Raw genomic sequence first — 13985 nt, 5'->3', positions numbered from 1 at the left:
GAACCTGAATAATCAAAATCTAAATTGTTGTTTTTTTAATTCCCTCTTACAAATGGCAAGAGATCTAGTTGCTTTCCTTTGAAACATCACATATATTGATATTTTTCTTTAAAAAATGTTGCTAATGCTGCCAAAGTGGATTTTATATATCTGAATTTTCTATAATTGCTAATATAAGTAATATATTATATACATAATACTATATGTAGGGTATATATACTCTATATAATAATATATGTAACTATACATAATTATATGTAACTATTTAATGATATAATGCATATATTGTTATATAATGATATATATAACTATATAATACATATATATATATATATATATATATATATATATATATAGTTAGCTCTGTAATAACAGCCCTCAGCTCTGTCATTCATTCTATACAATATAAACCTGGATTCAGGGCTGGGATATTGCTCAGTGGAAAAGCACTTGCCTAGCAAGTGGATGCAATCCCCACTACCAAAAATAAAAAGGACCAAAATACCTGGATTCAGTTCAGTCATTCATTTCAAAACTGTGGTGTACAGCAGTTCTATGGAACTGTATAACAAAGAGAACTTTTACAATATCCTAACATAGAAAATTGTGATATCTATGTTTGGAAATTATATTTTAATAGAGTATATGAAATAATAATTCAATTCAAAGCTAGTGCTTGGGCAGAATTTTAGATCTTGACAGAAGGAAAATGTAAATCTTTAGATACATAAAAAATCAAGTAAATTCAGCAACACCAACAATGTTAGTAGTACAATAAGAAAGAGTCTGTCGCTATCTGTTAAATAGTATATGACCATTGCTCAGAGGTCTCCCTCTGGTACTAAGGTCATACCATGCTATCTCCCAGATTTTCTACTTTGGAAATAATAAGTGTTTTAACATACATACTGCAACCAGATTTCATCCAGTTAGAAGGTGCAATATTACCAATATTTCAACTCTCCCCTCCAGCCAAAGAAATCAAACACTCTTCGAGAAAACAAAAACAACAACAACAACAACAAAAAGGTAAACAATCTCATGCTACCAAATGGAACAGACACTATCTAAATGTGAGATGCATGTTTTGGGGAAATACAAAAATCACAGAAACAGAGTCCCAGCATCTAGAATTTATAGAGTGAAAAACTATAATAACCTTTCTAGTTATCCTGGAAGGAAAAACCCAAAGCTTTCTATCACTTCTGTATAGATTAATTGGGTTAACTTTACTGATTTGTCTTTCTGCAAACCATGTTCTCTTTTCTATTTTCCTTTCTTCTAACTGGATCAAGTGACTACACTAAGTAACTTTTTATTCCTATTGTGCCTTTTAATGAAAAAATTACATGCACATACCTATGAAAATAATTCACAGTCTGGTATTACACAGTCTGGGTTATTATACTATTTCTTTTACATAGAAAACAAGTTTGCACTATATTTGTATTTGGCACATTTATAAAAATCAAAGCAGAGTAGATCATGGAAATTTGCAAAGAATGCCTATATAAGCTTATTCAGAACAGTTGATAATGGGAAGGGAGGTTATGTACCCACCAACTAATATATACAAATATAAAATGGAAAGTTGTTCAGCCATCAAGAGTACTAATGCACTGGGCACTAGTGGCTCATGCCTGTCATCCTAATTATTCAGGAGACTGAGATCTGTCAATCATAATTCAAAGTCAGCCTGGGCAGGAAAGACCATGAAACGCTTCTCTCCAATAAACCACCAGAAAACTGTAAGTGGCACTGTGGCTCAAGTGGTAGAGTGCTTGCCTTGAGCTGAAGAGCTGAGGGACAGAGTTCAAGCCCCACTACCGACCCTCCCCCCCAAAAAAATGATGTGGGGGGGGGAAGTCAATCACAAAGACCACATATTGTATTGTTCTAGTTATATCCCACTTTCAGAACCGACAAAGTGGTAATGACAAAGCGAGTTAGCAGTTCCCTACAATTGGATTGGGGAGGAAGAGCACGAACTTCTGAGATGAAATGCTTAATTGTTTTGTAATAACAGCTGCACCATCTTATGAATATACTAAAAACCTTGAAATTTAAGTTTTTGGTGAATTCAGTGATACCCAAATTATACCTCAGTAAAGGTGTTTGTAAAAGCAGAGAGGAAGTTTGAATAATCATTTGGTATTAGAGTTAGCTACTTCATTGGTGGATTCGCAATTTAATGTGTGAGGCCCAAAGCTGACTTCAAATTTATAGTTCTCCAGCTCAGCCTTTTCAGTGCTGAATTACACAAGTATCCTCCCAAGCCCAGACCATCTACTTTATCTTCTGTACAACTCAAATTCCTATATTATGTGTGATGAAACAATTCCTATATTTTAGAACTATTTTAAATCTTCTTTGAAAGTTTCTCCCCTTAAAAATATGAGAAAGACATTGTTATTGTTTAATAAAAATGACAGACGAGGATATTTAAAGTGACACTGCATTAAATCGTTGTGTTTCTGCTGTTCTAAGGCTACAATAATTTTCTTCAACTTTACCATTACCAGAACAAAATGTGGTTTTTATGCTTCTCTGCATTAACTTGTTGGCACTTTTACCAAAAACTGACTCTCAGGAAAAGTTAAGACTATCTGAGCCAACACAGTCATGCCATCACCCACCAACATACACTAGGGTAAGAACAATTTTCAATCCATTTATGTGACCTTACACCATTTAGCTGTCAAATAAATCCCATAATGGGCAACTTTGAAATCTAACTTGGTAATCCTGAGAAACTCCCAAGACCTTCCTTCCTGTTCTTCAAAAGGCTGGAGAAACAGCAACTACAGCATTGACATCTAGCTATAGCATGCAAAGTATTTCCCATGCTCTCCTTGGTATTCTTAAAATCATCCTAGCTTTCCTGGTTCCTAGAAGATGCTGTCTTCTAGCCACAATGTGTTTATTCTTATGCCTTCTGTCATTTCTGTTTGACAAGAAAAAAGCTAAGAAATGTCTTCCAGACAAGAAATATCTTGAATAACCTAAAACCAGTGTTATTCCTAGCTCTATCAAGGCCTCTAAATCCCCGAAGTGTTGCAGATCTTTTCTGGGAAGGAACTCTTACCACTCAATGTATGACTATATTTCATCTTGAACTAGTCTTTATGCTCCATCTCTAACAAATCACACAAGAGCTCTAAGAATGGAGCGACTGTAGAAAGCTACCATGAAGCATCACCCATCTGGTTGAAACATATATCCAGAATGAGATGAGCTTCACAGGGGAAGTCAAAGTAAATGCTTGTACATAGGACATCCCCTTGGCTACCCCTACAAATGAATTCAAGAATTCCACTCAGGACAAAGCCAAGGTCAAGTAGAAATAACTTGGGAGCCATATCTGCTTTTGAAAGACAGTTGCCAGAAAATTTTGCAAATAAATCTCTGGAATTACCTGCTATCTCTCACAGAAACTCCGAAGTTTAGAAATATTAACACCGTATAGGCTTTCTTTTTAGTGCTTTGTAAGGCTAATAATTTTGGCTGTTAACCAAATTCAGGTCAAATGATCTATAAACAGTAAAACTAGAAAAGGATCAGAGACTAGATAGAAAAATTAAATGAGAAGCGGGTGTGGTAGTGCATGCCTGTAACCCCTGCACCCCTCCTAAATATCAAGAGCCTGTCTCAAAAATAGAACGTTTTGAATAAAAGAATATTATTAAAATTTTAAATCTTACTAGTGGCCTCTTAAACTTTGCTTCTATGAGACAGTGCAACAACAGTAATTGTAGGAATAAAACCCACTTGACACCAATTTTTTAAAAAAACTAAAATGTAGCTTTTATTTACATTTTTTTCTGAAACGGATTCTTATACTGGAGATTTCTTCCTGGCTACTTCCATGTGCACATGAAGCAGGGGTGGAGGGAAGAAACAGAAACAAATGTATTGCAAAGTGAATGTTACTTCCTAGCCTTTCCAGTCATCTATCTGATTAGCACTCAAATAACGTGAGAGGCTCGGTGCTTTCTTCAGATTGTTTTTCGCTTCTTCCAACAATGGTTCTAGAAGCAAAGGGAGTGAATTCTCTTTTGTTCCAGATCTATTGAAGTGGGCCCCTTCACCAGAGTTACGTGTGGACCCAATTTGGTTCATTCGTGTTCATTTCAAAGCTCGCCCTCGCCCACGGTTGGCGCCCGTGCGGACGGGCGGCCGCGCAGACCCCACCACGTGAAGATAGCAATCGTCAGCCCCACTACAACCGCTCCGAAACGCGTCCCCGCGCTCAGGATCGCGACAAGTGGATGGGGCAGAAGACCGGCAGGAAAAGGAGCCTGGAGGCCGGGGGCTGCTTTTCCACCCCCGGGAATCTGTTACACGTGAATTTCCTCGGGCGCGGGCAGGTATTTGCAGCAGGATCCCAGAGGGATCCCACGGGGACGGATGCGTGGGGAAGGAAGGTGGAGCTTTAACTTGGGGGGGGGGGGAGATGGGGGGCAGATCAAAGCCGTACTGATGGGCCCCAGGCAGGGCAGATCTGACGTCTGAGGCTCAGAGAAAGGTGGGCAGCTGCGGGAGGCATTCGGGGTCCCCGAGGACCGAGGGCAGCCTCGAGGCGCACAGGCTTCGCGCCCCAGGGATCGCCCGGGGACCCCCTCCCCCGCGTCCCCGAGCCGGCAGATGGGGCTTCGCGCGGGGGAGACCCGGGCCTCCTTGGCCCTCGGCCCTTGGCCCTTGGCCCTTGGCCGGGGGGAGGGAGGGGTGTTCGGGGAAGCCTGGCACAGAAAAGGCGAAGAGGGCAGCCAGAGGCGAGGGAGCTCACGCCGAGGCCGCAGCCAGCCTCCCCGGAGGTCCGGGAGGGAGAACCATTAAAGCCCGGCGGCGCATAGTAAAAGTGACTGCGATTTATTTGGATTAGTCATTTGGAAGGTCTGGGGGACCTTGACAAATGGACTGGGCAGTGCCGGAGAGGACCGTCCCTCTCCCCCACCCTCTGCGCGCGTGCGTGCGCGCGCGCACACACACACACACACACACACACACACACACACACTCTACCAACCCTCGGGCCGGGCGAGGGCGGAAGGCTGGACACACACACAACAACACACACACATCACACACACACACACACACACACACACACACACACACACACACACACACACACACACACACACACACACACACACACACACACACACACACCCTCCACCAACCCCCGGGCCGCGCTCGGGCGGAGGGCTGGAGCTCCCCACTGGCTCCCGGCTCCACCTGCGCCGCGCCCTCCCTCCCCCGCAGCCTTGTCCGCCGGGGCTCGGTTCCCAGGTTTGACGTCCTGGGACTGCTGCCAGCAGGTTTCCCCGGGATCCAAGAGGGAGGCCACCTCGGGTATCCTGTGGGTGCCCCTGAACGGTCGGCCAGGATAAAAATCGTTTTCTTAGGCAGCATCGGGGCGAGGTATCCCAGGGATCGAATTTAACTCCACTTAATGGGGAATGCGACCCTCTGAAGACACTTGAACCGTGTGTGTCACCGCTCGCCAGTAGATCCGCTCCGAAAAGCCGGTTTCCCCCTGTGCCTAAGGCTCCTACGTGTAACGAGACGGGGAGAAAAAAGCTAAAAGCCAGATAAATGCGAATTTCCTATTTTGGGAATTTAAATGATCATCATTTACTTTTGCCCTAAATAGATTGCTACATTAACATGGATTTGAAATGAAGATATTTGTGCCATGTGCTAGCAATCCAGGTGAATGTCTAGGGTGTGATACAAAGACGCCTACTTTTAATGTAATATATTGTTGACTCAGCTTTAAGGGCCAACTCCATTTGATCAGATAATACAGTTCTGCAGGTCGAAATACCCCAAAAAACTCCATTGCGAATGAGTAATTTACAGTGTTGATAAAGTAAATTAAACCTAAATCAAATTAAATTAAACTTAATCACTTTGCTTTCAGAATCAGAAATGTCACTTTTCGATGGTCCCTAAAAATCTGTGCGAGTGGTTAAGATTAATTACTTCAATTGTGTGCTTTTAAAGACCTAAAAAGTAGGAAAGGGATCCGAATAAAACTCTTATTCAGCTAAAGAAATCGGATCCCTTCGGTTAAAAAGATGAAAGTTCAGCGTGGCTAAAACAAGAGGACTTTAAGCCCTTTTGATGGGAGACTATTTGAACCTGAAAAATTTTGCGTGGCTATCTATCTTGCTAAAAGTCAGGGTGAGATAAAGTGGAATCTGGCTGTGATTTCTGCTGGAAAGAAAACACTGAAATGACTGCTCATTTATCACTGCGCCCGACCTCCCCCTCCTCCACCTAAGTTTAATTGACAGTGTAACACCAAGATGTTTGTGCCCTTCCTGGACGGTGGAAACAGAAACCAACCCGGCAGGAGGGAGAGCACTAAATTATCCTGTTTATTATGTTTAAAAAATGATCAGGAAAAGCAAAGAGCAGTGATTGGTTCTAATCCTGCTACTATCAGCAAGAACCCGGGTACCACCTTCCAAGTTCTGTGGTGCTGACTCAGCAGTTCTCCTTCTGCTAGGTCTTGGTGACTTGTGCCCAAGTATGTCCCCTGAGTAGCTATTTAAGTTTGTCGGAGGCACTATTTCTGAACTGATTGCAAGAACGCCTACTTCAATAATCATGGAAATTAAAATGATCTACTCGTTTCTAGCGCAGGTAGTTATTTTAGCCAAAGAGAAATTGCGTTTAATTTTTCTAGATAGATGCCTAAATATACCACAAAAAAGCAATCCCAAGAGTTAACCTTTGTATAATTTTTAAATGATAAAGAATCCTTTTTCCAAGGGTCAAATTATAATATCTAGTTTTAATAAGAACCCAGTGAAAGAGTCACTCACAAGTGCTGCTTGAGAAGCTATAAATTAGAGCAATCTAGAAATGCTTGATACTTACTATTTAAAAAGTAAAATGATTGTGTTCTTTAACCTAGCAGTTCTATTTGAGGGAGATATACTGACTTACTTGCTGGAAACAACAGTTTTAAGGAATATCTACAACAGCAAAGTAAAACCAAATGATTTTAAAAGATCACTTTGAATTATAACATAGAAGAAAATTAAATGTCATCCAAAGATGTCTATGGCATTTTAGATAAAATATATTATCAAATACAACCCATTTCCTTATGATGGGATGTATTTTTCTGCTAATTTGGGATATTGTCAAACCTAGATCTTCATTTATGTTTGGCTTTCTGGACTCCTTATATTGTCTAATGCAGAATTATAAGTGCTAGTGTATAATGTGCTAATGTATTCTTTTATTACTTGTTCTTAATTGTTCCTAATCTTTTTGGCAAGATAAGAAACAAGGAACCTAGCTCTTAAAAAGTTTGCATAAATATTGTATACCTCCAGTTTCTCTTAAGTAAAGGAAAACATTGACTTCTACTCAGTCTTAATAAGAATTAAATGAGAAGCTCCTTTCAAAAGTGTTTGGCAAAAGCAAGTGTTCAACTAATATTTCCTACAACTGTATCTTAGACATTGCTCTTTGAATTTTTCCTAAATATTTTATATTGTGTTTTGTTGTTATTTAAATGGAATCTTCTCTATTGTTTTCTAGTCAGTTATTGCTCAAGTTAAGAAAACTGCTAATTTTGTATTCATTTACATACTATCATCTGTACTTTTTTTTCTTTCTAACTCTTCAGTTGATTTTCTTTAACTATCCAGGAATAAAGTTTTAGCATCTGAAAGCAATCATAAATTATCTTCTATCTATTCAGTTTTCCAAACTCATTATTTCTTCCTCTTGCTTAATTGCCTTGATTCAGACTTCCAGAACCATAATATATAACAGCAGAGATAATATAGCCATCTTTCCTTAACTTCAATAAGAATGTATCTAGTATTTCAGTGTAACATTACAAAAGTTTGTATTTTATTACATTATAAAAAAGATTTTTAAGTGAGTGGAGATTAAATTTGGTCAAATGACTTTAACAGATAACATGAACATGTTTTTTCATTACCTCTTAACATAATGAATATATTAGTGGGGCCCATAATACTAATTTTTACAAATATACTATATATTAATCTCTTTGTATACTGGTTAATTTCTTTTAATATGTTGGCTAGGATTTTGTAGAGCTGCACAAACCTGGGCTGAGATTCTTGGATATAGTGATTGACCATGTAACATGTATGCACATTTAAGAGCTTATTGACCTTCTTAAAATTTGTTATTAATATTATACTAAATTCACAAAAATAACTTGGGAGCATTCTTTTCTCTTGATCCTCTGAAGCTACTACAATAATGGGGTTATCTATTCTTTACACACTATAAAATTCCATGATAAAATCTACAGGTGGACCCATTGCAACAATGAGATGTACAAGCCGTTATGTCCAAAAACGAACTTTACAACTTTGGTAGGGGGTGGGGGGAGGAGCGGATGTGGGGAGGGAGGGAGTATGGGAAGAGATGGGAAGGGGAAACAAAGAGGAGGCAACAATCTTTGATGAGAAATGTACTTGTTATCTTGCCCATGTAATTGTAACTCCTCTGTATGGTATTCTCACAATAAAAAAAAAAATTTTTAATCTACTGCTTTTTTTTTTTTTTTTGTCAGTTGTGGGGCTTGAACTCTGGGCCTGGGCACTGTCCCTGAACTCTTTAGCTCAAGGTGAGCACTCTACCACTTGAGCCACAACACCACTTGCGGATTTCTGGTGGCTAATTGGAGATAAGAGTCTCACGAACTTTCCTGCCTGGGCTGGCTTTGAACCACAATCCTCAGATCTCAGCCTCCTGAGTAGCTACGACTACAGGCATGAGCCACCACTTTTTTTTGTATGTGTGAGGGGAAGTAAAAAGTAAGTAAAAGTAGAAAATCTTGATAATTTTTCAGTTCTTCTAAGGTCTACTAAAATTCTCCTGTCTCTTTTGGTGTAAATTTTACTGTATTTTATGTTTCTACAAAATCATAAATGTTCTCATACAATTAAAGCAATCTCTAAGTTGCTCTGAGCTCTTATTTATTTATGATTATTTCCTTTCTAGTTTCCAATGTAAAAACCTATCTAGACTTGTTTTCCTCAGCCCTCATTATCAATCAAATTAGCAGCCGCCCAGAAGGAAAAAAAAAAAAAAAACTTTATACAGGTCTACCTCATATTTTATGTAGCTTAACTACTAGAAACCTTAATGAGAATAGCAGTGAGTTACTGAATGCTTAATATGCAAGTTCTCCATAATAGAGTTTGTATCTATTTTCCCTTTTAATCCTCACAACAGGACTTATCAGTAACCCCACTTACCAGACAAAGAAACCAAAGCCCAGAAGTGTTCCAAACACTGGCAGTCCGACTCCAGGAAAGTCTATACTGTTAAACTTTCCATGACACTTCCTATCTGTCATGATAGTCTTAGAGTGATTTTAGTAATTAATGTCTTACTTCAGAACATTACCTACAGAAATATTCTTGTGTCAAACAAATCAGTAAATTTTCATATATGAAGTCACAGGATAAGATGTTGTAGACACTATTCTTTTCTACATATTTGAGATACCAAATACTTAACACTAGTCTATTTTCCACCAGAACCAGTATTGGTCTTTGCTATGGCCAGAATGTCCATGGATCCCTCAAAACTCATAGGCTGAAACCTAATCTCCTATGTGATAATACTGAGCTGTAAAAGCTTTGAGTTATAAGGTCTGTCTTAATGAGTGTGATTAATGCCTTTAAAAGAGAGACTTCAGTGAGCTTGTTGGCTTCTTTTGTCTCTACACCTAGTAAGGACACACAGAAGATACCATCTGTAGAGTATCTTTTATCTGTTCAGGCTTCTTAACTCATTACTAAGTTATTAACCAGCTCATCTTTCCTTAGGACACACCATTCAAAGGAATTTGAACCTTAACCAAAAAATGATCTAACTGGATTTTTTTTTCTATCCATCATAATTTTTCAACGAATACAAGACCTTGAAATTTTTGATCATTTTTGAACTTCACGATCTTAGTTATTGTTTTCTCTATTTGATGTTTGTTTTGTAGTTTGGGAATTTTTAGAATTTTTAACTTTGCCATTACTATATAACTATAGTAATCCATACTCTTGCATATCCTGGGCCTGAACTTGTATTTTAAAAAAATCTTTCTGTAATCCCAGTCTTCCTTTCCATGCATTTCAGGCTCTCTTCCTATCAATATTCAATGTTGACATACAGTAGTTACTGGGAAAGTAAATAAAGAGCTGGGTTTAGGGCATGCTGTCTATGATACCTATTCAATCAAAAATGACCTGAAAAGAGATGTACATTTGTTATTGACCTTTAGGAGTTAAATCCAAAGTAAGGCCTAATTAGATACCATATATTCAGAAATGTTAAATAAAGACTTGAAATGGTTGTGACCACTAAATGGGAAGAAATAAGCAACAGAATCTTGGGGAATGCCCACATTTAAATGGTTTGTGTAATAAGAGAATGCATATGGTTCTATTGTCAAAGCCAATAAAAAATACAGTGTTACAGGATCCAAGGAACAAGAAAAATGTTTATTATTACTATTGCTGTTGTTGTTGTTTGAAATAACCAAAAAGTATCAATATACTACAATGTTCATCAGTGAACAAGAGACTAAATGGCTAAGTTGCCACAACACCAAAGAATATTACACAACCATTAGAATAAAGCATACCTACATTAGCTAACATGGAAAGATTTCTAAGTCATATTATGAAATCACAGAAAAATATGTATATGTGTATGTTTATGTATGTAACATATGCATACATCCATATATGCATCTATATATATGTTTATATACCTACATATTCCTATATACATATATGTATATTATTATATATTACAATATATTGCAGTACATGTATATAAATTGGCAAGATATAAAAGATAGATAGATGATAGATAGATGATCACTTAAACAGGCTGCTAAGAAAAGTATTCAGAGGAACTTCCATAGTTGATTAAGATACTTAAGCATTTCCATAAGAAACATATACTACTGAAATACATTTCTAATAATCCATATAAATTTTTCATATTATATCAGCTACTAATATTGTTTCAAGAAATGAAAGAGAATGCAAACCAGGCAAAGTTATTGTTATTTTTTGTTAGAAATGTGATGTCACCTTTAAAGAGAGTAAGTACCCAATACTGGTAAGGAAGGAATTGTGATTATAGGGATAAAACAGATGAAAGTGACATACTCAAGATTTGATCTGTCCCAGGGAAAATGAGTAGAAGAAACAGGTAAGCCAGAGAATTGTCTCAGAGGTACATCTGTCATCCACGAAACCTGTCATGGCCACCAGGGAATTTTTCCTGAAATCCCAAGATGAGTACATTCCCTTCTCTTGACTTGAATATCACACATGGAAGGAGGTAGTACATTCAGAATTCTGATTTCATAATGAGCCTGGCAATCCAGAGTCACACCAGCAAAGGTAGTGATAAAAGTGGACTGAAATCTAATCATTAATGTCAGCTCAAAACTCATAGGTGCTAAACAACCTATCTCTTTGGATTTCTCACCTGTAAGAGCCAATGAGTTATCCTCTTCTTTCATAAATCAGGGCTGGCTTTCTGCTAGGTGATGCAAAACCCATTCAACAAGCTTAGTTTCATTTGGGACTCTATCCACATAGTGTAAGAAATAACAGCCTAAAATTGATGCTACTGCTTAGCCAAGAAATGGAATTTGGCCATTAATTTCAGTGGCTGTCCCTCTTTCCAGCACAGCTTGTTAACACTGAAATAACATTGAGTGTTTTGAATTTCACCTCCTCTCTTTTGCTTAATGAGTGGTGAAAAGTCCAAAAAAGATGAGTGGGAAAAATAGCTGGGCAATCAGTACCAAAGACTAAAGTTATAAACCTCAAAGATATTGTCAGGAAAAAAATTGTTTGATCTCATTGAAGTTTAGAAAGTGGATAGTAAATTTCCTTTCAAAGGGTAACATAAGAAATATCCAGTAATAGTCGGGCACACCGGAGGCTCACCCATGTAATCCTAGCTACTCAGGAGGCTGAGATCTGAGGATTGTAGTTCAAAGCCAGCCCAGGCAGGAAAATCTGTGAGACTTTTATCTCCAATAAACCATCAGAAAACCGGAAGTGGCTCTGTGGCTCAAGTGGTAGGGCACTAGCTTTGAGCTGAATTGCTGAGAGCCAGAGCCCAGACCCAGAGTTCAAACCCCAGGACCGACAAAAAAAAGAAGAAGAAGAAGAAATATCCAGTACTATCTTCATTATACAAATAAATCTGTTTCCATGTTATTATAGAAAATATACTAGAGGTGTATGTGGTTGTGTTGAGTTTGCTTCATGGTTTTATTTCAAACAGTGATGCAAACATCTAATATTTGATCCACTAAAAATTTATATAATACATTTATAAGTTATGAAACATAGCAGTCAAATGCATTTTAGAACCACTATTTAACATAGAAACTACAATATTGTCAAGACTAAATAATCTATTCTATGGCTCCCTAATTCAATCCTTCTATACACATTCCCAATAAAAAGTCACTATTCTTGAGTTTTGTGTTCCAAAATCCCATATGTTTCTATATGGTGTCATAATACATATATCTGTCCCCAAACAATTATACTTACATAGTTTTCTATGGCTTGATTTTTCATTGAACATGTTTCATGATTTGTTCAGGATGCTAAATGTAGTAGAAATTCCTGTAATATCCCCTGCAGTATAATATAAAGCCTTAGCTTCCAAGTTTGTTATTCAATTTGTTTCTATTTTTTTATTAGAGGCAAGGAGTATATATCTCAGATGATCTTTTTTTAAAAAATATCATGGTAGTAATGTAGTTTCTCTGGTGGCCAACTACAGCTTTCCTTGAAGCAATAACATAGTCTTTCTAAGAAACTATGAGGAAAACTTTATCATGGTGCTCAGCAGAGAAAAGATAATATTTATCATCTTTCCCTTTAAAACTCAACATACAGTGTTAATACTAATTTAAGTGAGTCTGTGTTTCCATACTATACCAAACACCTGACTGAAAACTGAAAAAACAAGAATTCTATTCAGCATCTAAAAGAAGCAAAACACTAATGTATGCTATAACATGGATGAACATCAAAAGAATATGATGCCCCAAATTTAGAATCTGTGCTGCTGAAGCAAGCACTTGAAAATAATATGCTAAATGATAGAAATTGGCCACATATTCTGAGATCACATACTTAATCATTTCTTTGTTAGGTATGGAAAAGAAGAATGTGTAGAATGATCGCCTAGGACTAGCAGCAGAATGGAGGATGAACTGCCAGTGGACAGGTGGAACTTCGTGAGCTGATGACAGTGGTCAAAGTCAGACAACAGTGAGTATGGCTGAACAATTGTAAACCTACTTATGTCATTGGCTTGTAAGGATGCATCTTATGCATGAAAATTATACTTAGATAATACTGCTAAAATTGATTTTTTTTTCCAAGTCTTTCCATTTCCTTACAAATGGGCAGTGCTATTCTTTCTGATGGAAGCATAGAATTCCATTGTGTATCTATATATATGTATGTGTGTGTGTGTGTGTGTGTACATATATATATATATATATATATATAATTTTCTTGATCCATTCATCCATGGAGGGGCATCTAGGTTGGTTCTGTATCTTAGCTATGGTAAATAAGGCTGCGATAAACATAGATGTGCTGGTAGCTTTAGTGGAAAGACTTGGAAAAAATCATATTAAGTGAAGTAAACCAGACCCAAAGAAACATGGGTCCCATGCTCTCCCTTATTTGTAATAATTGGTATGCAGCTAGCATAATCTTAGCAGATGAGCAGAATAGCTCAATAGCTATGTACATATGACCATATAAGATGATGATAAGTGAAATGAACTCCAAGACATGGACACAAGAGGTTTTTCTTTGTTATCGTTGTCTCAATGTACTATGCGATTTCTTTTTGTATGTGTGTTTTTCCCCCTATGGTTTATCGTCTGTTGTCACTGTGTTCCATTTTGGTACCCT

This window comes from Dipodomys merriami, unplaced genomic scaffold (assembly GCF_024711535.1).
Source record: "Dipodomys merriami isolate MVZ:Mamm:240054 unplaced genomic scaffold, mDipMer1.0.p SCAF_8, whole genome shotgun sequence".
In the NCBI taxonomy this organism is placed as follows: domain Eukaryota; kingdom Metazoa; phylum Chordata; class Mammalia; order Rodentia; family Heteromyidae; genus Dipodomys; species Dipodomys merriami.
The sequence above is the reverse complement of the archived record's forward strand: the minus strand, read 5'-3'. Positions refer to the sequence as shown.